Source organism: Mustela putorius, unplaced genomic scaffold (genome assembly GCF_011764305.1).
Source record: "Mustela putorius furo isolate JIRA1106 unplaced genomic scaffold, ASM1176430v1.1 tig00000129_pilon_pilon_pilon, whole genome shotgun sequence".
Classification (NCBI taxonomy): domain Eukaryota; kingdom Metazoa; phylum Chordata; class Mammalia; order Carnivora; family Mustelidae; genus Mustela; species Mustela putorius.
The window spans coordinates 28,472,573-28,493,861 of NW_025421290.1; the positions used below are offsets into that span (position 1 = coordinate 28,472,573).

General features: G+C 34.6%; 1 long non-coding RNA gene across 3 annotated transcripts in view; it reads right to left on the bottom strand.

Moving 5' to 3' along the window:
• Nucleotides 1-398: 398 nt before the first annotated feature.
• Nucleotides 399-21,289, bottom strand: part of LOC123390523 — a 131,628-nt gene continuing 110,737 nt past the window's right edge. For all 3 annotated transcript variants that reach the window (XR_006605082.1, XR_006605080.1, XR_006605081.1), the window contains 2 exons: nt 4,130-4,264; nt 399-563 (listed from right to left, as the gene is read on the bottom strand). This is a non-coding gene — a long non-coding RNA (uncharacterized LOC123390523). The remainder of the gene's footprint in view (nt 564-4,129; nt 4,265-21,289) is intronic.

Consider the following 21,289-nt stretch of genomic DNA (forward strand, 5'->3'; position numbering starts at 1 on the left):
TATATATGACCATGAGTAAAAAGATGGGTGGGTACTCTCAAAAAATCCTCTCCTGCCATAGTCAAATAAGAACTGTGACATTCAGGAAGGATTCATTCACATTTGTTCTAATATAAGCTTTTTTTTTTTTTTAAAGAAGGAAGAATATATTTTTTTGTTCATTTGTTTTTGAAGAGGATTCTTGAACAAAAGAAAGAATTAAAATATACATTGTAAATCTACTTCCCACTCTTGATATTGTTCAGTACTAATGGTTAACTGAAGATAAAACAGCTTCTTTTTTTTTTTTTTAAAGATTTTATTTATTTGACAGAGAGAGATCACAAGTAGGCAGAGAGGCAAGCAGAGAGAGAGGAAGGAGGAAGCAGGCTCCCTGCAGAGCAGAGAGCCTAATGCGGGACTCGATCCCAGAACCCTGAGATCATGACCTGAGCTGAAGGCAGAGGCTCAACCCACTGAGCCATCAGGCGCCCCGATAAAACAGCTTCTTTTAAATAACCAGGACTGGTGGGATCCAAAGTGTAGGTTTTCCTTGATTTCTCTCTAATGGTGCTGCTATCAATCTGTTAACAAAAATATTGCAGTCAACGTACATAGTATAAATACTGAGGCAGGTGAACATTAATGCATTATTTTGTTACCTTAAAACCAACTATTTCTGAGCCTATATATCAGGACCATTTTTCCTTCAACGTTTGTATGCAACAGTGGAATTCATTAAAAAAAAAAAAGTAAGAGAAATAAAACAAGATGCTGAATGGAGACAATCATATTAGGTATGTATGGGAAAAATGTTAAAAAGCATTTTGGCACACAATTTGTAAAGCTTCATTTTGGGGATCACATCAATAAAAGGCCTGAACATCATGAATCATATTTTCCAGTCTGGCAGATGAGTGACTGATAAATCTATACCTCAGTTAGTCATTTCAGAAAGATGAAATAATGATTTAGCCACAGCCATTCATAGAACCCACAGTGGGGAAGACAAAAAAAAAAAAAAAAAGTATTCTTGTTCCAACCTCAGAGGAAAACAAATACCTATTAAGAATTGCAAAGTGTATAGTCCAGTTTCTACCAGGATAATTCAGCAGCTGAAAGTGTTAAGAAATTATTGTTATTGTATGATAATGTGAAATTTTAAATATTTAAAAAATTGATAAAATTGCTATATTAATTTTGGTAAAATTCTGGTTTATTTAAACTAGAAATTAATTCTATCTATTATGGTAGTATTTGGGATCTTCCTTGGTTCTGCCTGAATATGGATGTTAATACCTAGTGTTTCATATCTAGTCAAAATTCAGGTTGGTTGCACTTCTCTTTACTAAGGATAGTTTGGTTACAGGAAGAAAGTAAAAAAGAGATATTAAAAAAGTATCCTGAAGCCAAAATATAGAGGGTCTTATAGGTCCTACAAAGAATTTGGAATTCATCTCCTCCATAATGGTGAAGGCAAATAAAGACTGTAAAAAAAAAGAAAACTGGATATACATTTGGGAGAAAAAAAATATATATATATATATTCATTCTTTTGACAGTAAGAAACATCAGGTTTTAATTGTGTTGCTTAGAATTTGGGTACTTTTATAAAGACATCTCAAACTCTAGGATTTGGCCAAAACTATACACAGAATGCAATAAATTAAAATATTTTATGTTAGGGTTCAAAAATATTTTGTGCTATGGCATTCTAGATTCATGAGTTACTCAACATCATTCTATATTTTTCTAATCAATGCCAGTGAACAGCTACAGTTGAACTAGATATGGAAAGACAGGAAATGGATTCAGGAAAGTTTTTTTCCCTTATAAGATTTATGTTTTAATTGTTTAGATATAAACAAATGAGTTTTAGCTGAAAGAGAAGTACATCACATATAGTAGTTTGTTCACATGTTCATCATAAACACCACTTATTATTTTATAAAAAGAGGATATCAGTTGGGAGCACCTGGATGGCTCAGTTCATTAAGCCTCTGCCTTTGGCTCAGGTTATGATCATTGTCCAGGGATCAGCTCACTGGTGGGCTTTCTGCTCAGCAGGGAGCCTGCTCTCCCATTCCCTCTGCCCCTCCCTGACACTCCTGCTCTCTCTTCTTACCTCTGTCATTATCTCTGTCTCACTGTCTCAAATAAATAAAATCTTAAAAAAAAAATAAGAGGACATCAATTTTGAGGAGTTTAGAATTACAGAGTTGAGATGATCATCTTATTATTCTGAATTCAAGGATTTCTGTGATGTAAATGGGTATGCTATTAGAAGAAGTAGAAAAGAAAGACTGGGAAAAAAAGGTAGAAAGGTAGAAGAAAACAGCAGCCTGCAGCAAAAGTGAAAGGAAGCAATTTGATGATTAATCATGTTCTCAATAACTTATTTTAATTCCCTAATACTTTGTCTAGCATGTCTCCAAGTCTCCCCACAGCCTCACAAAGCTTTCTGACTTCATTCTTTTTTCATGAAGGTACACCCCTGGGTCTGTGTTCCAGTGCTGTCATTTGCCAAGCTGTTCAGCATTAACACCTATTTCGATTTCCTTGGTTGTAGGGTATCTCAGGGAGTGATGGGCACTCCTGCTGCCTCTAACTTGATTTGTCAACTATGCCAGTAGTTAGAAATTAAATTTCTTTTGGCAGAATCTTCTGTATACTTAGATGATTATTTGTCAGCTCTTTCCTGGAAATAGAATATTCACATAAAGAGAGAGTTATTTTGGTGTATATTCAGGTAAAAGTGGGAGTATTCTCCCCAAATCTGGTATTTCCTCAAATATAATCATAAAGCATCAGTTTCATAAAGTATCAGGGCTAAAGGGTAGTCAAGAATAGAACTGTTTAAGCAAAAGGCAGTGACTAGTAAAACTATATTACACTTTTTAATGAGTCTACCTTGGCGCCAGTTGGATTTTAGAAGTATGGCTTCAGATAGGATTTAAAAACACTAATAATAATATCCCCAAACTTTACACGTTTTACCATCCAAAAATATATGATACTCACATGAAACTTATAAAATAGTTTTCATAATATTAAATAAAGCTTAATATGATCTAATACACACTATTTGCCAATCTGATAAGAGCTAAAAATAGAGTAATAGAACAAGTAATTATTCATGTTGCACCCCAAATATAAGTTTAAATAGTCTTTGTAATTTTGAGATTTAAATAAACTATTTATAATACAGTCCTGCAAAAAAAAAAAAAAGTTCTTTTCTCTGAATCGAGATATCAGAACAGACACATGGTTGCCAAAAAATGACAGTTTTGGACATTCCACATGGTTGAGTGATGGCTTCATTCAACTTCACAACATCTGCTTTTGGTAAAGGTCTTGTAGTTTTGTAGCACATTTCAGATATTTCAGAGAAGAAAGAGAATTCTGGTCAAAACAGAATTGTCTGTAATTTTGTTGTAAATTATGTTTAGGAGCCCAAACTTTTGGGTATATAATTATTAAGAGATTAATTATTTACTCAAAAATAATAATGTGCTAGTCTCCAAAGGCCTTGGTCTCAGTGAACTCATGGATTAAGAGTGGCATTTCATAAGTAAACAGATAATTAGAATATTGTGTTGCCATAGATACTATAGAGCTACACACAAGGTATTACAGGAACAGGCACAAGGAGTTCCTAGTCTAGATTATATGTTGGCTAATTGAACATAAAATAATTAATAATAATAATAATATAATCTAAAACCAAAAAACATAAACAAAAATGGACTCATAGAAATGAGGAAAGGGCCTTTGCAAGATCTAGTTCAGCCCCATTTTATTTTATTTTTTATTATTATTATTTTTTTATTTTTTATTTTTTTTTATTATTTTTTAAAAGGTTTTATTTATTTGTCAGAGAGTGAGAGAGAGCACAAGCAGGCGGAGTGGCAGGCAGAGGCAGAGGGAGAAGCAGGTTCCCTGCCAAGCAAGTAGTCCAATGCAGGACTCCATCCCATAACTCTGGGATCATGACCTGAGCTAAAGGCAGCCACTCAACCAACTGAGCCATCCAGGCGTCCCAGCCCCATTTTATATATAAGAACACTGCAGTATAACTTAATATAGAAATTGATAATGGAACTCAGAACTTTATTACAACTTAATTTTCCTTGTGCCTCAAAGTACTTACTTGTTAGTTACCTGAAGTTGCTCTGTCCAGGACTAATTTCTGGACAGGCACCACATATTGTGTTGATGACTGGTCTTATCGTCAGAGATCAGGTGAGTGTGGAATCATGTCACAAAATAGCAGCCAGAGCTCACTCTGTAGTTGAAAAGAGAATTTAATGAACACAAAGCATTGTCTCAGCCACAGAAAGGATTTTGTTACTGTATTTGCCATGAGAACTTTTAATTACAAAGTCAGAAATTTCTCTGTCATACACCAAGAGGGCAAAAGTCAGGAGGACTTTCAGATAGGACAGTAGGACTTGACAAAAGAGGGATAGAAACTCTTGATGGCAGACTTTACCAAAGGGCACAAAACTGTATTCATGGCAGTAAATTACTTCACGAGTCAGAGAAGAAAGCTTTTGCAAAAGAACATGGTGATGTGTCAGGGGAAAATTCAAGTCTTGTTCTATGAAGTTTGCCTCTTATCACTTGGCAGAAGGAACTACAAAGAAGGAAGAAAGAAAGAAAGAAAAAAAAGAGGGAAAGAAGAAAGAAAGGGAGAGAGAGAGGGAGGGAGGAAGGCAGGGAGGAAGGGAAGAAAGAAGGGGGGGGGAGGGAAAGAGAAAAGACCAGAAGGCATTGTGAGGCTTTAATAGAATAGACCCCTGAAGCAGTAGAGTTGGTCAAAACAAGTAAAAGTTTATCAGAAACAAGGTAATGGGGAATAGTTTATTATCCAGACTTCTGAGATTATTATGTATCATATTGAGAGCATATTCTGGTTGAATGAAAACTGTATAAGAATTAATGTAGTGCTTTCCTTTGTAAATGAAATACCAATGAGTATATATGATATAACAAAAAAGTAGATGCCATGTCTTGTATAGATTCCTGGGAAAAACAAAAAACATGAAAACCTTTGTATATTTTGCTATTCTATGCATGAGAAGATCATGCTTATTGTAAGATTCATGCTTGGGGTAGTTTTTCTGAAAAAAAGAAATAAAATGAAGGTAGGTTGAAGTTCAGTACTCCAGGACTCCTGGCAAAATTAGTAAGTAATCCACAAAGCCTGTTTTTTTCTTGACTTTATTAGCATATCCTGATCTCAGCTACTGAGTGGTATATCTTTTTTTTTTTAAAGATTTTATTTAAAAAAAAAAGATTTTATTTATTTGACAGAGAGAGATCAGAGGCAGGCAGAGAGAGGGGGAAGCAAGCTCCCCGCTGAGCAGAGAACCCGACATGGGGCTCGATCCCGGGACCCTGAGATCATTACCCGAGCCAAAGGCAGGGGATTTAACCCCCTGAGCCACCCAGGCGCCCCCCCCCCCCACGAGTGGTATATCTAAAGAGTATACATTTCACTTGTAAACTTTACTAGTTATACTGAGTAATATTGTATAGACCTGATAATGATTTCAGAAATGATTATAGGGCCTCATCTGCAAACTTGACTGGCTAGCTCTGAGTCATTTTATTAAAAGCAATGTCACTTCCTTCATGTGATTTTATAGGTACACACACACACACACGTGTGTATATGTAATGTTATTGTGTACATTATATAAAATGCATAGTATATTATTTAATGTATAAAATGTCAATGTTACAAATGAAAATGGACAATTGTCTAATAAAGAAAAAACAAACTTTGGAGAAATGACCATGTTTTGGAGGTTTCATGAAAATGAAGACCACTTGGAGCATTAAAATTTCCATAATTGTGGGAAGCTACATGCAAAAGAATGAAACTCAACCACTTTCTTACATCATATATAGAAATAAACTAAAAATGGAATATAGTTCTAAATGTGAGACCTGAAACCATAAAACTCCTAGATTGGCAGTAATTTCTTTGACATTGGCCATAGAAACATCTTTCTGGGTATGTCTTATCAGGCAATGGAAACAAAGCAAAATTAAACTATTGGGACTACACCGAAATAAAAAGCTTCTGCATGGTGAAGGAAACCACTAACTAAATGACAAGGTAACCTAATAAATGGGAGAAAATATTTGAAAATGTTATTATTATTTTTTTAAAGATTTTATTTATTTATTTGACAGAGAGAGATTACAAGTAGGCAGAGAGGCAGGCAGGCAGAGAGAGAGAGGAGGAAGCAGGCTCCCTGCTGAGCAAGAGCCTGATGCGGGACTCCATCCCAGGACCCTGAGATCATGACCTAAGCTGAAGGCAGCGGCTTAACCCACTGAGCCACCCAGGTGCCCCTGAAAATGTTATATTTGATGAGGGATCAATATCCAAAATATATGAAGAATGTATTTGATTTGAATAAAAAAGAAAAGGCAACTCAATATAAAAAAAAAAAGGACCTAAATTGACATTTTCTTAAAAAGACATACAGATGGCCGACAGACACATGAAAAGATGCTCAACATCACTCATCATCAGGGAAATGCAAATCAAAACTACAATGAGATGTCATTTAATCAGAATGGCTAAAATCTAAAAGATAAGAAATAGCAAATATTGGGGGAGGGATGTGGAGAAAAAGGAATCCTTGTGCACTATTGGTTTGGAATGCAAATTGGTACAGCCACTGTGGAAGAGTACGGAGTTTCCTCAGAAATTTAAAAATAGTACTACTATTTAATACACTCATTCTACTACAGGGTATTTTCCCAAAGAAAATAAAAATGCTTATTTGAAAAGATATATGCACCCCAGTGTTTACTATAGTATTATGTTTATTAGCCAAGATACTGAAGCAACCCAAAATCTACCCATAGATGAATGGATATAGAGATGTGATTGATTGATTGATTGATTATTCAGCTGTAAAAAAGAATGAGATCTTGCCATATGCAACAACATGAATGGACCTACAAGGCATAATGTCAAGTGAAATAAGTCAGACAAAGAAAGACAAACACCTATGATTTCACTCATATGTGGACTTTAAGAAACAAAACAAAGAGGGGTGTCCGGGGTGGCTCAGTTGAACCAAGCCCTCTTCCGACTTTTGTTTTCTGCTCATGATCTCCTGCATCATGCATTCAAGCTCTGCAACCAGCTCTGTACTCAGCGCTGTCTGCTTGAGATTCTCTCTCTCTTCCCCTCCCCTCTTCATGCTCTCTCTCTCTGAAATAAACAAATAAAGCTTAAAATAAAAAAGGAACAGAAAAAGGAATGAGAAAAGACAAAGCAATAGACTCTTAACTACAGATAACAAATCTATAATTGCCAGGGGGAAATGGGTGGGGATAGATGAACTCAGTAAAGCAGATTAAGAATGTATTTACTGTGATGAGAACTGAGTGGTGTAAAGAATTGTTGAGCCATTATATTGTACAGTTGAAACTAATGTAACACTATGTTAATTATACTTCAGTAAAGTTTTCATAATCACTATGGCTAAGTGGCTATGAACTTTGAACTAAGCCTCCCTTTGTGCAAAACCTGCACCATCTCTCTTCATAGTTCTGAGGACTTAGGCAGAATACTCCATCATATAGTCTTTAACTGATTCTGTGGCAGAAGGGAGACCTACTTTATAGATTTGTATGCTGATTAAATGAGATATTCCTTACAAAATATCTAGCAAAAACCTGGCTCATGGCGGAGGGGAAAAAAAGAAGAAAAACAAACAAACAAACAAACAAGATATCCCACTTATCAGTATCACAAGATTAAATGTTAGGACACAGGAATTTCTAAATCCGGGCAATGCCACACAGAGCAGGATCGCTTTGAGTTTCAAAGGTAATCTATAAATTGTTAGATGAATTTTAATTACTTTGAAATAATTCGGGGTTCACAGATTGGAAGAAATAAACTTTTAAATAATGTCTCCTGAATACTCAAATAAGTAAAAATACCATACAAGTATTGTTGCACTGGTCTCTTGGGGTTGGGGAAAATATGGTTAACTGAATATATGGGTAACTCAAATTTATCACAACCATACTTTACTTTTTTCCATTCATATAGTGAAGAAAAAAAATTAGTCTTTTGTAATTTCAATAAATTCAGCCAACTAAGTGCTACTGAAAGATGTTTGAGTGGTTTGTGATGTTATAGGGCACCTATAGTTTTCCTCCAGAGACTTGCACAAAGGGGATATAGCATTGCAACTAGGGATCTCAATTATTACATTGACACACAATCGAGATATAAATAAATACATCTGAAATAACAGAATTGTTAAGAATACCAAAGAGATCTCACTGAGTACGTTAATATATTCAGAGAAAATAACTTGTCAATCAGGAAAAAAAAAAAAAAAAGATTGGTCAGGAAAGGGAGCCTTCAAGCATGATTTGCAAAAGCATTTATCTATAACATCCGTTCAAGCACAATTCAGAGGTTGTTCAAGAAAGAAAACCTTCACCAAAGTATCTATGGTGCTATTGGTAAACTCTTTCTAGAGACGGATTACTTCAAGACAATTTTATTAACATAAATAATGCGTTCCTCTCAGTGTAGAAAATTCTAATTATAATAGGATTGGCATCAGAACAAGAGCATTTAAAGCATTAGCATAAGAAGGGTCCTAAGCAAAATTTGGTTTCATCTGTAGAAATTCCTACTGTGAAAATAATGGATATTTTCACTTAAGATTTATCTGATCTGTATACTAATTAATAAATTATGATTTGGCTTTGTATTTCAATTTCATGAAGAATTGGTTTGTGTTTCCCTATGAAAGGAATTTGTTCTCATGTGTAGACATATTAAGTTTCTGACTATGAAAATCTTAGCACCAGATTTTCCCTGAGAGAAAACCCTAGCATAGGTATGCTGGCTTCTTTTGGAAACATCCAGATCCAACTAAGTTTCCTTTATACTATCATATTAGTCTTGTCTTTATGGAAAATCTATTACCAGAGATTAATTATTATCATTTTCTTTTTTCTAAGCTTCATAACAAGCTGTTATTCCCAAACCCCTAACAACAGCTCAAAATTCCTTAATTCCTGACTTACCCATCTACACTGGGGTGTCTAAAAACAAATCTAAATCAATCAGTTTAGAACAGAACTCTAGAACCACCCTCTAAATGCACTCTTGCCCTGTTTCTCCTGTACTCTTCCCCATTAAGTTCAGTGGCCCCATTTTATTTAATTGTTCAAGCCTAGAAGCTGGGAGCCTATCCTCCCTTTCTTCTTCACCCCTAAGTCAAATCATCATTGCAATTCTTGTCAACTCATTGCAAACATTGATTGGGTCGTTTGCAACTCAGTGAACTGATCCATTCACCTCACTACCTCCCTGATCAGCTCTCACTTTTATCCTAATACTACTATTAGTAGTACTAATACTACTGACTGGTCTAATTGTCTTCCCCCTTCCTCTCTCTCATAGATGAATGTTTGTTCCCCTTCTACACCATATTTATACATTGATATTCTAACTCCCAGTATGATGTCAGGAGGTGGAAATTTTAGTGGGTAACTAGGTCAGGTGGTGGAGACCATGAATAGAATCAGTGGCCTTGTAAGACATTAGAGAGTTGTCTTTCTCTTATCTGAGGAGGCAGGAAGAAGAGGGTCATCTACAAATCAGAAAGAGACCTCTCACAGTAAGCCAACCTGGCCATCACTCTGAAAGCAGACTGGTAAAAAAAAACACATTTTTGTTGTTGTTTAAGCCATCTAGATTACAGTATTCTGTTTTGGCAGCCCAGTCTAACATGTCCTCCCAATGATTTTTTTCACCCAGCAGCCAGGGTTATCTTTTAAAATTATGAAGCCCTACAAGCCATTATCAAGCATCAAAGATTAAATTCCACACACTGAATGCTGATTTATGGGGCAGACCAAGATCTGCCCTTCCATGTCATCCCCTCTAGTCCATTGGGTTCCAAGCTCACTATGGTGTCTTCCCCTTTCTATTTAATTCTCAGTTCTTTCTCTTTCTTTCTTTCTTTCTTTTTTTTTTTTTTAAAGTGGGATCTATCCCCAACGTTCGAACTTACAACCCCAAGATCAAGAACCATATGTTCTTCTGACTGTGACAGCAGAGTCCCCCTAGTTTTTGCACTTGCTGATTCTCTGCTGGGAATTCTTTCTCTCCAGATCTTTCCTGTTATTCATCTATGACTGCCAAGATGACCCCTTGGATGGTCTTTCCTGATTAGTTCATTTAAAGTAATGCCACAGACATTCTTTTGCTAAGCACCACACTTTCTTTTCTTCATGATACATACCACTTCCTCATAGAATCTCATTTTTTTTTCTATCTATGAAAACAAGGGTGCTGTTGGACAGATTCATAGCTGTTTTCCCCACACCAAGAAGGGCATGTAGCATAAACCTGGCAAGTACTCCTCAGGGTTTGTTAAAGAGTAGATTGCATAGGGAACATAGATCAGAGGATATGGGGAAAAAAATATATTTTTGAGATGACATAGTCCAATTTCCCTCCCCCGCCACCCCACAAGGTCCAGAACTGTGTCAGTGACTAAATTTGCCTATCGGCTTTTAACTGGTTAACAAGAAAATCAGAACTCAAACCAAAGTTTTCTGACTTCTAGTTCAGAGCACATTAAACATATAATACTGCCTATTCAGTAGCCCTATCCTTCTGGAGACACACACAGAAGTTACAGAGGTTTCATTAACATTACTTTGCATTATATCCTATCTATTCCTGTATAAAATAGGGTTTTCAGATAGTTGACAAAATTTCAACATAAATAAAGCAGCACTTGTGTTAAGACATGGCATACTTTTTTTTTCATGTAATTAGGTGCCATCTTGTATTGGGTCATTTATTAAAGAATATAGAGTAATAATGGTTCTAAACAGTGTTTCTCCAATACACTAATATTGTTTAAATCAGCATTTCTTACTTACCAACAAATTCTAATTCTAATTTTTTCATGTGGTATTTTTATTCTGTCTTCAATGAATTAAAATATATTTGAGGGAAAAAAATCTTGTATTTAATTAACTTTTCTCACAAATGATTTTACCTTATTCTTAATAAAGTGCTCAACATATGGTGGAATCTAAATACCAATGTTCTAGAGTTCATTTCCTTGTTCAAGATTTAACCTCTGAGAACAGAAATAGTTTCTTAAGAGACCTGAGAAGGGTCTATAAAGGAATATCATCTAATGCCCAGATTTCATTGATGCATTTTACCTAAGCAGCCAAGCCTGAGAAAAGGATCTGGCCAGGAGAAGATCAAAACATAACAAAAATACCATTCTTGTTCCTCTGTGTCTGTGACATAAATTAAAAGGAGCCCTAAAACTGACATTCATTCTGGACATTCTCTGTTCTAATTTTGCTATTTCTCTCCTTAGTGGTCCAAACCATAGCTCATAGTTAAATGATAATTTTTCTTGGCAATCCACTTTTATTTTCTACTTTTAAGAACTCCTTGTCAGAGCCTGGATTAATTAAGCTATGGAACCCGTTTTTAAAAGTTTTGTTGTAGAAAAAAAAATAAATAAATAAAATTAGCTCCTGCAAAATGATCATCTCAGACAGAGTCTAGCCTCACTGGGGGATCCCATGGTTCTGCAAATTTTCTGTATGATTTTCAGTTTGATCACTGATATTTTTTATTGAAAGATCAGTCCAGGGCGTCTGAGTGGCTCAGTGGGTTAAGCTGCTGCCTTCGGCTCAGGTCATGATCTCAGGGTCCTAGAATCGAGTCCCGAATCGGGCTCTCTGCTCAGCAGGGAGCCTGCTTCCTTCTCTCTCTCTCTGCCTGCCTCTCAGTGTACTTGTAATTCCTCTCTGTCAAATAAATAAATAAAATCTTTAAAAAAAAAGAAAGAAAGAAAGATTAGTCCACTATCTCCATTTTCATTGTTTTGTGGTTAATCAAATGTCTTCAGTTTAAAAGTCCTCGAGGCTATGAATTGGTCTGCTTTTGAAGATTCCCTTGCTCCCTGGACCAAATTCAATACAGCAGAGTTGGAACAGTGCAAAGCAAAAAAAGAGGTTAACCACACTTGGTTATCTCAGGTTTTTTTGGTTTTTTTTTTAAAGATTTTATTTATTTATTTGACAGACAGAGATCACAAGGAGGCAGAGAGGCAGGCAGAGAGAGAGGGGGAAGCAGGCTCCCCACTGAGCAGAGAGCCTGATGCAGGGCTCAATCCCAGGACCCTGGGATCATGACCCAAGCTGAAGGCAGAGGCTTAACCCACTGAGCCACCCAGGCACCCCTGGTTATCTCAGGTTTATGTTTTGTCTTCATAATGCCCAAACAACTTGTGTAAAGGAGAGACAAGAAGAACCTTTATTTGGTTCCCTCTCTCGTACTAAAGTTATTACCTCCTTTCCCCATCTCCAAACACACCCCCAATTATTCTGGGCATCATAAAAAAATAAATGGCAATCCATTATAGCAGAAATAACAGGGATTTCTGTAAATGTTGTATTTTATCCTCTCCCTAGCTTGTTTTTGAAAGAAATTGTGGGGGATTAATTGCAGTTTTGAAAAATGCCCCATAAGGAATGTTTTCTCTTTTTTTTGTGTGTGTATATATATATATATATATATATTATTCCTTATAAAGAAACATAACAACACACATTTTGCAGCTCATCCATTAAGTTTGTTCAAGTTATATTTTCTTCTTTATTAATAGTTCACAGTGGTAAGAATATAAAAAACAAAGCAACTCAAGAGAAGGCTTTTGCAGTCACTCTGCATATGTTACCTCTGTCATAACAAACTTGGTTTAAATTCTTTAAGAACTAAAAAGAAGTTTGACTGGAGAGCAAAAAAAAAAAAATTGTTCCATATTTATGCAAGTATATTTGGAGAATCTGGATGATATCTTATCATCTCCATCAATGTTCCCACTTCTATCACTGGTAACAGGGGGGAAAACAATCTGTCCTGATAATTCATAACTTTTAACTCTCCCTATTTTCTGAAACCTTATAGCAGCTTAAACTGTACATGCAGCACCTTATTTCATGCTATTAATTTTGGGGACAAGTGAAATCACAATTATTTGGGTGTTGGGTAATAAAGGATATCTAATGCATGTTTAATTTATCTTTGTGTCCAATCCCATCCACATTGTCTGGCTTAATAAATATTTTCTTAACACATAAACATATGAAATCAAAGCACCCAAATCAAAGGGTTACATAGCTGAAAGGGGCAGGTGAATAAGCTGTACATATAGACTCATTCTATCTGCATTTTTTATTCACTCCATTTGCTATACAGCATTGGGCTTCAGAACACATTTTGAGATTTCCCATCTTCCAAGATACCAGCAATTTTCCAAATGATATTCTCAGCTTTTTTAAGGACAGACAATGAAACCAAAAAAATGAGTTCCATGGGAAAGATAATGGTGGGTAGTTATTCAGAGCCATGTCTACAGAGCTCCCTTTTTGTGTGTGTGAGGGACTTAATTTCAATGATTCATTTCTTCTGAGCCATGTTTATGCAAGTGTATATCTTGGGATGGATTAAATTGACCGAAAACTAATGTAAGGCGAGTGAAAAATTAACAGGGGTTTAAAATCATTTTATTTATTGGTAGCGGATAGTAAATTCAGAAGTCAATTTTCTATCCATAAATCAGGACAGATTTTTTTTCCCTGAATTTTATGAGTGTATAGTGTGAGAGAAATGTATTAATATACTTAGTAAAAATGTAGTTATATTAAGTAACTGTCAGATTATCTCTGATTATAATTTATTTCTTTGACATCAACGAATGGTCATCCAAAGTATTTGTAATGCCAGGAGGGTAGCTTTTAGTGAGTAACTTTAACTGATAACAGTAGGGGACAGGATGAAATACAAAACTGTAAGTACTTATAGTTGGCAGATAGGGAGCAACTATCATAATCTCCTAAGGCAGAGAAATATTCTTTAGTCATTGATCATGGGGTGGTGAGAAAGAAGAAAAATATACCAGAGTTAAAGTGATTGTGTTTTGGCTGACATGATCCACACAAAAAGTGGAACACCTGGGTGGCTCAGTCAGTTGAATATCCAATTCTTGATTTCAACTCAGGTCATGATTTCAGAGTCATGAGATCAAGCCCTGCATCGGGGTCCGTGTTAGGTGTAGAGCCTACTTTAAATTTTCTCTCTTCCTCTCCCTCTGTTTCTCCTTGCCTCCCCCCCAAAAAGTGGCTTGTGGATGACTGTGTATCTTACAATTTTAATTACAAAGAACAGTGTGTGATAAACACCAATCAAGGCTATATGTAAAAGTGCCCCAAATTAATGTAAAAGCATAACCTTGTTCCACAGGCTGCTGCCTATCTTATGACATTCTATCATGTCATATGCAAGCTTATGACAGTCACTAGATAGTGCTAGTGGCTGTGTTGGGTGTTAGACTCTGCTAAAAACCTACCAAAACTGTGTGCAGACAGAAATACAAGAAGCATGGGGTCTTGTTTTGAAAGTCTCATTGATATTATAAGATATTCTAGATGATTATCAGAATATTGCCATTGTATGGCAAAATTTTGCAGAAGGCTATAAAAGGAAACAGTTTGACTGAGAAACAGAAGGGGAAACATATTCAGTTAGAGAATTCAGGGAACAGTCTCATGTTCATGCCAGCCACTTCTCATTTGGGGAAGATTTCAAAGTGAGGAAGAGGAGATGGGGAGAGAAGTAAGCATATATCCCTGAGAATGCAAGCTGATTTGGGTTTAGGGCTATGTAAGTAACTCCAAAACAGGAGGAGATATTTAAAGAATCTGTCTGTGTGCTCTACTGAGATTCTTTTGATTCCATTGTTTTCTATAAACTTCACATTTTAGTAACCACCTGACCGATTTCCTGGTATCCAGACAATTTTATAAGTAAAGACCTCACCCCTAGCCCTAGGTCCCACACTCATGCTCTGGCACTGGAGATCAGGCCCTGGTCTTCAATGATTCAGGATAGAGGGGTCATGTGGCAGGTAAGCAGATGTTCCAATTTGCCCAGGGAAATTCCCTTTTATGCTTATTATCCCAGTGCAATTATTGAAAGTTCTTTGTGTCATTCTCAAGCATATTTGGATTTAGAAGGTAAATTAAATGTTCACTGCATGAGGCAAACCCAAAAGTAAGGGCTCAGGTTCACTCAAGGAATCCTAACACCCAATAATGGTTTGAAGATATTAGTGCATTCCAAGGTCCGCACAGACGGGGATATTTGCATGTAAGATCCTAATTCATTAATAACAAGTTGATAAGAAGAAGGAACGAAACTGCCTTCTTTGTATTTAAGTTGATTTAATTCAAAATGAGAATATATTTTCTCTCTCCATGCTTCTCTTTTCTTTGTAATTTTGTGTCCATTTGAATCCCAAAGTTTCTGTCACCATTAATAAACTTGAGTAGTTTAAAGCCACATACTTGGGACGCCTGGGTGGCTCAGTTGGTTAAGCAGCTGCCTTCGGCTCAGGTCATGATCCCAGCGTCCTGGGATCGAGTCCCACATCGGGCTCCTTGCTCCACGGGGAGCCTGCTTCTCCCTCTGACTCTGCCCTCCACTCTGTCTGCCTGTGCTCGCTTTCGCTCGCTCTCTCTCTGACAAATAAATAAATAAAATCTTTAAAAAAAAAAAATAAAATAAAGCCACATACTTGTTAAGCACCTAGCTGTTTCTTGCTCTTTCTAGAGATTTCCTTAAATTATCAGACTTGTTTACTGTGAATTTACAGTTTTAAAATATATTTGTAATAAAACAGCTCTAAATAAGGTGGTTTATTAAGATCTTCACCTTGTATCCATTTTTTAAAAATAATTATTATTACCTTTTTACTGACCTTTATATGGTATGAGCTTTAGGGGAAATTTCAAGTTTTCAATTAACTTTGAATATGACTAGAGTTTTATAAATGAGAAATGATTTAGGTGCAAATTTATGGCTTGTAAAAGATTATAGTTAACTATGTGCTAAAGTAAAGAATCTAGCTATCTGGAAAGTGTTTGGTTATAGAGGAACATAAACAACTCTCATTAGAAAATTTATAAGAATGTGGGGAATGATCAGAATGTATCTAATGTGTTTATATGTGGATATAAAATAAGTAATTCATTATATTGATTTTCAGCTATCAAAGATACAGTAATCATAGTAACTTTGCCTTCTTTTCCAAGATACATCATCAAAATGATTTTATTTTACTGTGTATTTATAATGACTATGTGAGTCAGGATGCCTTGACTTTTTTATTTTCTTCTATCTTTTTTGTTCAAGCCATTAATAGACAAGGAAAAAAATTTCCATTGTCTATACTAAGGAAAAGCAATAATTTAATGAACAGGGTACCTAGTATGTGAGAAGAATAGGCAGATATCAATACATGATTTTGTTTTCTTTATTTTTTAAAGTGACTTGTCAATTTTGGATCTTTATTAAAGTCAGTCTTTAAATGTTCAGAATTATTAAGAAGTTGAGTGAATTAAATTAGGTGGCATTAAAAAATCATACCTTTTTATAACTTTCAAAATATTTCAAAAATGCACATGCTCTTAGCAAAATACTTCGTAGCAAATTTGCTGCCAAATCAGTTTAAATATATGCATAGTAACCTTTAGTTAACATTAATCATCTGGCTGTTACTGATGATAAATTTGCTAAGACATTTTATTAGTATTATTTTTATTATTATTATTTTTTAAATTTTATTAAATTTTTTTTTTTAGAGAGAGTGTAATCACATGAGTGGGGGAGATAAAGCATTTAAATTGTCTTTTTCACATGAATTATACTTCATTTAAACAAATAATTGAGAGGAAATTTATCTTGAAAGAAGCATTGTAGCTAATAAAAAGAAGAGTATAAAAGTACACTCTTTAATCCTTATCACCTGTTTCACCCAACCCCCCATCCACCTCCCTCTGGTAACCATCAGTTTATTGTCTATAGTTAATATTGTCTGTTTCTTGGTTTGTTTCTTTCTCTCTCTCATTCATTTTTCTTTTTGCTCTTTTGTTTTATTTCTTAAATTCCACATGTGAATGAAATCATATGACATTTGTCTTTCTTTGACTGATTTATTTTGCTTAGTTAGTGCTCTCTAGCTCCAACCATGTCATTTGAAATAACAAGATCTCATTCTTTTTTATGGCTGAGTAATATTTCACTATGTATAATAAAGAGATGTATATCTATTACATCTGTCTATCTATACACACATGCTTCATCTTCCTTAGTCATTCGTCAGTTGATGGACAGTTGGACTATTTCCATAATTTGGCTATTATAGATAATGCTGTTATAGACATTGAGGTGCATGTATTCCATTGAATTGGTATTTTTGTATTCTTTGGATAAATACCTATTTAATTTTTAAAAGAATAATGTTCTGGGTGCCTGGGTGGTTCAGTCAGTTAAGTGTCTGTCTTCAGTTCAAGTCATGATCCGGAGGTGCCAGGATCAAGTACCACACTGGGCTCCCTGCTCAGTGGGGAATCTGCTTCTCCCTCAGCTCCTCCCCCTCCTTGTGTTCTCTTGCTCTCTCACTTGGTTTCTTTCTCTCAAATAAATTAATGAAATCTTTAAAAAATATAATGTTCCAATGTCCACAATAGCCAAACTCTGGAAAGAGCCTAGCTGCCTATCAACAGATGAATGGATAAAGAAGATATGGTATATACATATATACAATGGAGCCATCAAAAAACCCCAGAATCTTGCCATTTGCAACAACATGGATGGCACTAGAGGTTATTATGCCAAGCAAAATAAGTTAATCAGAAAAAGGCAATTATCATATGATCTCACTGATATGAGGAAATTGAGAAACAAGACAAGAGCTCTTAGGGGAAGGGAGGGAAAATGAAACAAGATGAAACCAGAGAGGGAGACAAACCATAAGAGACTCTTAATCTTAGGAAACAAACTGAGGGTTGCTGGAGGGGACGGGAGGGATAGGGGAGGGTATGTGCTATGGTTAGGGCTGTGAATTGTTTAAGACTGATGAATCACAGACTTGTACCCCTGAAACAAATAATACAATATATGTTAATAAAATTTTAAAAATAGTGTTCCAAAATTATAATACAATTTCCTAGCTCTAAAATTGATCAATGATTTTTGAACTCACATGTAATGGATTTCAGTTTATTACAATGATTATGCTATTTGGTGTTCAAATTGTCCCATCTCTGCTAGGTGAGAGCTTTCTCAGACTGTGTCCTGGGTATTATCAAACCATATCAGAATATGAAGAAGAAATATCCCCAAATCTTTTTATGATGTTAGAATAATATTCATATCAAAATCTGACAAGGAAATTATGAAAACATAAAATAACAAATTATTATTCCTTCTGTACATTGATGCAAAATCATTCAGAAAACATTTGCAAATCAAATCCATCAATACATAATTAGATAATACATCAGAAAAAAGTAGAATTTATCCTAGGAATGCAAAGATGATTTAACATACAAAATTGTGAAATTACATGAGCATCTAGTTAGATGCAGAAAACTGCAATTTAACATACATTCATGAAAAAAGCTCTCAGCAAGCTAGAGTAGAAAGACATTTTTGTCTATCTACTAAAGAGCCTATCTACAAAGAGCCTTCACCTAGCAACACTCACTCTGGTAAAACATTGAGCATAACTCCCCTAAGTTTGAGAAGACAAGAATCTCTTCCTTCACCATTTTTATTCAGCCTTATACAAGAGAGCATATCTGATGTCCCTAAAGCAAAAAGAAAACAACAATAAAAGCAAAAGTATAAACATTGAAAAGGAAAAGTCCAAACTCTTCAAGTACAGTTGTCATGAATACTTACATTAAAATTCAATGATATATGCAAAAATCTATTGTAACTTACATATGAATTTTTAACAAAGCTACAGGTATTAAGGAAATATATAATACTTTTCTTTCTAGGTACCAGTAATGAGCAATAGGAAATTTTTAAAAAAATTACCATTCATAATTAACATCAAAAAGCACAAAATAATTGGGGATAGTTTTATTAAAAGAATGCAAGACTATTGTAGTTAAAATTTTATAAAAACAATGTATAGAAAAGTTAAATAAGACAATGCTAATTAAAAGAATCATATTGTTGAGGTGATAGTTTTCCTGAATTTGATGTATATATTGAACACAACTTCATTTAAAATCATAAGAAGTTTTTTTTATGTGTGGAGAAATTGACAAATGAAATCTCTATTAGAAATAAAAGGACACTAGAACAGCAAAACAATCACTGAAAAGAGTACTAGGACATGAATTTAGTTTTGTTTAATCTATAGTAACTAAAACCATATAGCATTGGCATTATATCAATGAAATGGAACAGAGAATCCAGAACTTGATATATACTTAGTTGGTAAATAAATTAATATTTGGGAGGGAGTAAAAAATGTAGTGGAGTAAAGACATTTTTTAAAAATTTTATTTATTTATTTGAAAGAGACATCACAAGAGTCAGGCAGAGAGAGAGAGGGGGAAACAGGCTCCCTGCTGAGCAGAGAGCCTCATGCAGGGCTCTATCCCAGGACCCTGAGATCATGACCTGAGCTGAAGGCAGAGGCTTAAACCACTGAGCTACCCAGGTGCCCCCAAAGAAATTATTTTTAAAAGAGTTTTGAAACAAATTCATACACCATATATAACTGTCAAATTGAGATTGAACATAAGTGTAAAGCCTAAAACTATAAAATTTCTAGAAGAAACTGTAGGCGAATATATTTACAGTCTTGCGTTAATGAAAAACTTTCTTATGACTCAAAAAATGGAAACCGTAAAAAGTTGATAAGTTAGTTCTTTTATTTGAGAATCTTTCATTAGTGAATAAACATACTTAAAAGACAAAAAAGATGAGGCATACTCTGGAAAAATATTTTCAATACACATTCTGACAAAATTTATATTCAAATTTTAAAAAGAATTAAAACTCAATTTTAAACAATAGTGCTCAATAAAAATAAATGGGCAGAAATTTTAAAAGAGACTTCACATATAAGTCTTATGTGCAAAACAAAATAGCCCTTAAGCACTTTAAAAGATGATCAGCATCATTAGCCACAAGGAAAATGCAATTAAAACAGTAATGAGATACCATTTTCCACCCATTAGAATGGATAAATCAAAAATATTAATTCCAAATTTTGATGAAGATATGGAACAAATGGAGATCTCAGAAATCACTAGGAAGGGTAGAACATTACACAAAAGTTTGGAATAAAATTTTGGCAATTTTTTAATAAGAACAACAACCACCACCACCAAAGTCATACATATACCCTTCCTATGACCCAGAAATTCCACTACTAGGTATTTATCCTGGAGAAATTAAACAAATATATCCAAAAATATTTGTATAGGAATGCTCACAGAAACTGTTTATAATGGCCCCAAACAGAAAAGAATCCAAATGTTCATAAAAACAAAACATGGATGAACAAACTGATACACCAATTAAATGTAATATACAAATAAAAAAGGAGTGTACTACTTCTACCCTGACAACATGGGTGAACTTCATTAACATAATATCCCTGAAGGGATCCAACTCAAAAGAATATGGGGTATATGGCTTCATTTGTATGAATTTTTAAAGTATAAATAACTAAGTTATGGTGATATTAACCAGAACAGAGCCTATATCTAAGGAGCATAGATGATTGACAAGAAAAGTTCATAAAGAAACTGTCTTAGATTATGGACATTGCTAAATCATATTTAGATATATGTTTCAACATATATAAGTTATTCTCAATAAAGAAACAACAAAAACTCATGCAATAGAAACTAAAAATATATAATAATTTAACCATCATAGATTTTTCCCCCAACCATTATAGACGTTTATTTCTCACACAGGTAACTTGAATTTATATCCTATATATAAAACATGACTGTCCAAGGATGCATGTCTACAGTTGGTGTGCAGTTTCCCTTCCAAAAAAAGTGATTAAGGGATTCAAGTGTCTCCCATTTTAAGTTTCCCAGGCCTACTTTATCTACGTTTCGGTTGTCTTCAACTTGTTGCTGTCATGTTTCTTATACTCCTCTAAACTAAACTGACACACAGTGATATTAAATTCCAGGTTTGTTACATAATTGGACTGAAGTCTTCACAAGTTTCAGATGTCTAACATTAAGACATAAAAATCCAAATAGTAGCACAACGTCATACTTAAAAGAAACTATTTTGTGTTTTTATATTGAAATCATGTTAATTTTTCCTAATTTGATTTATGAAATATGAAAATGATTTGATGCTAATCATTTTCCT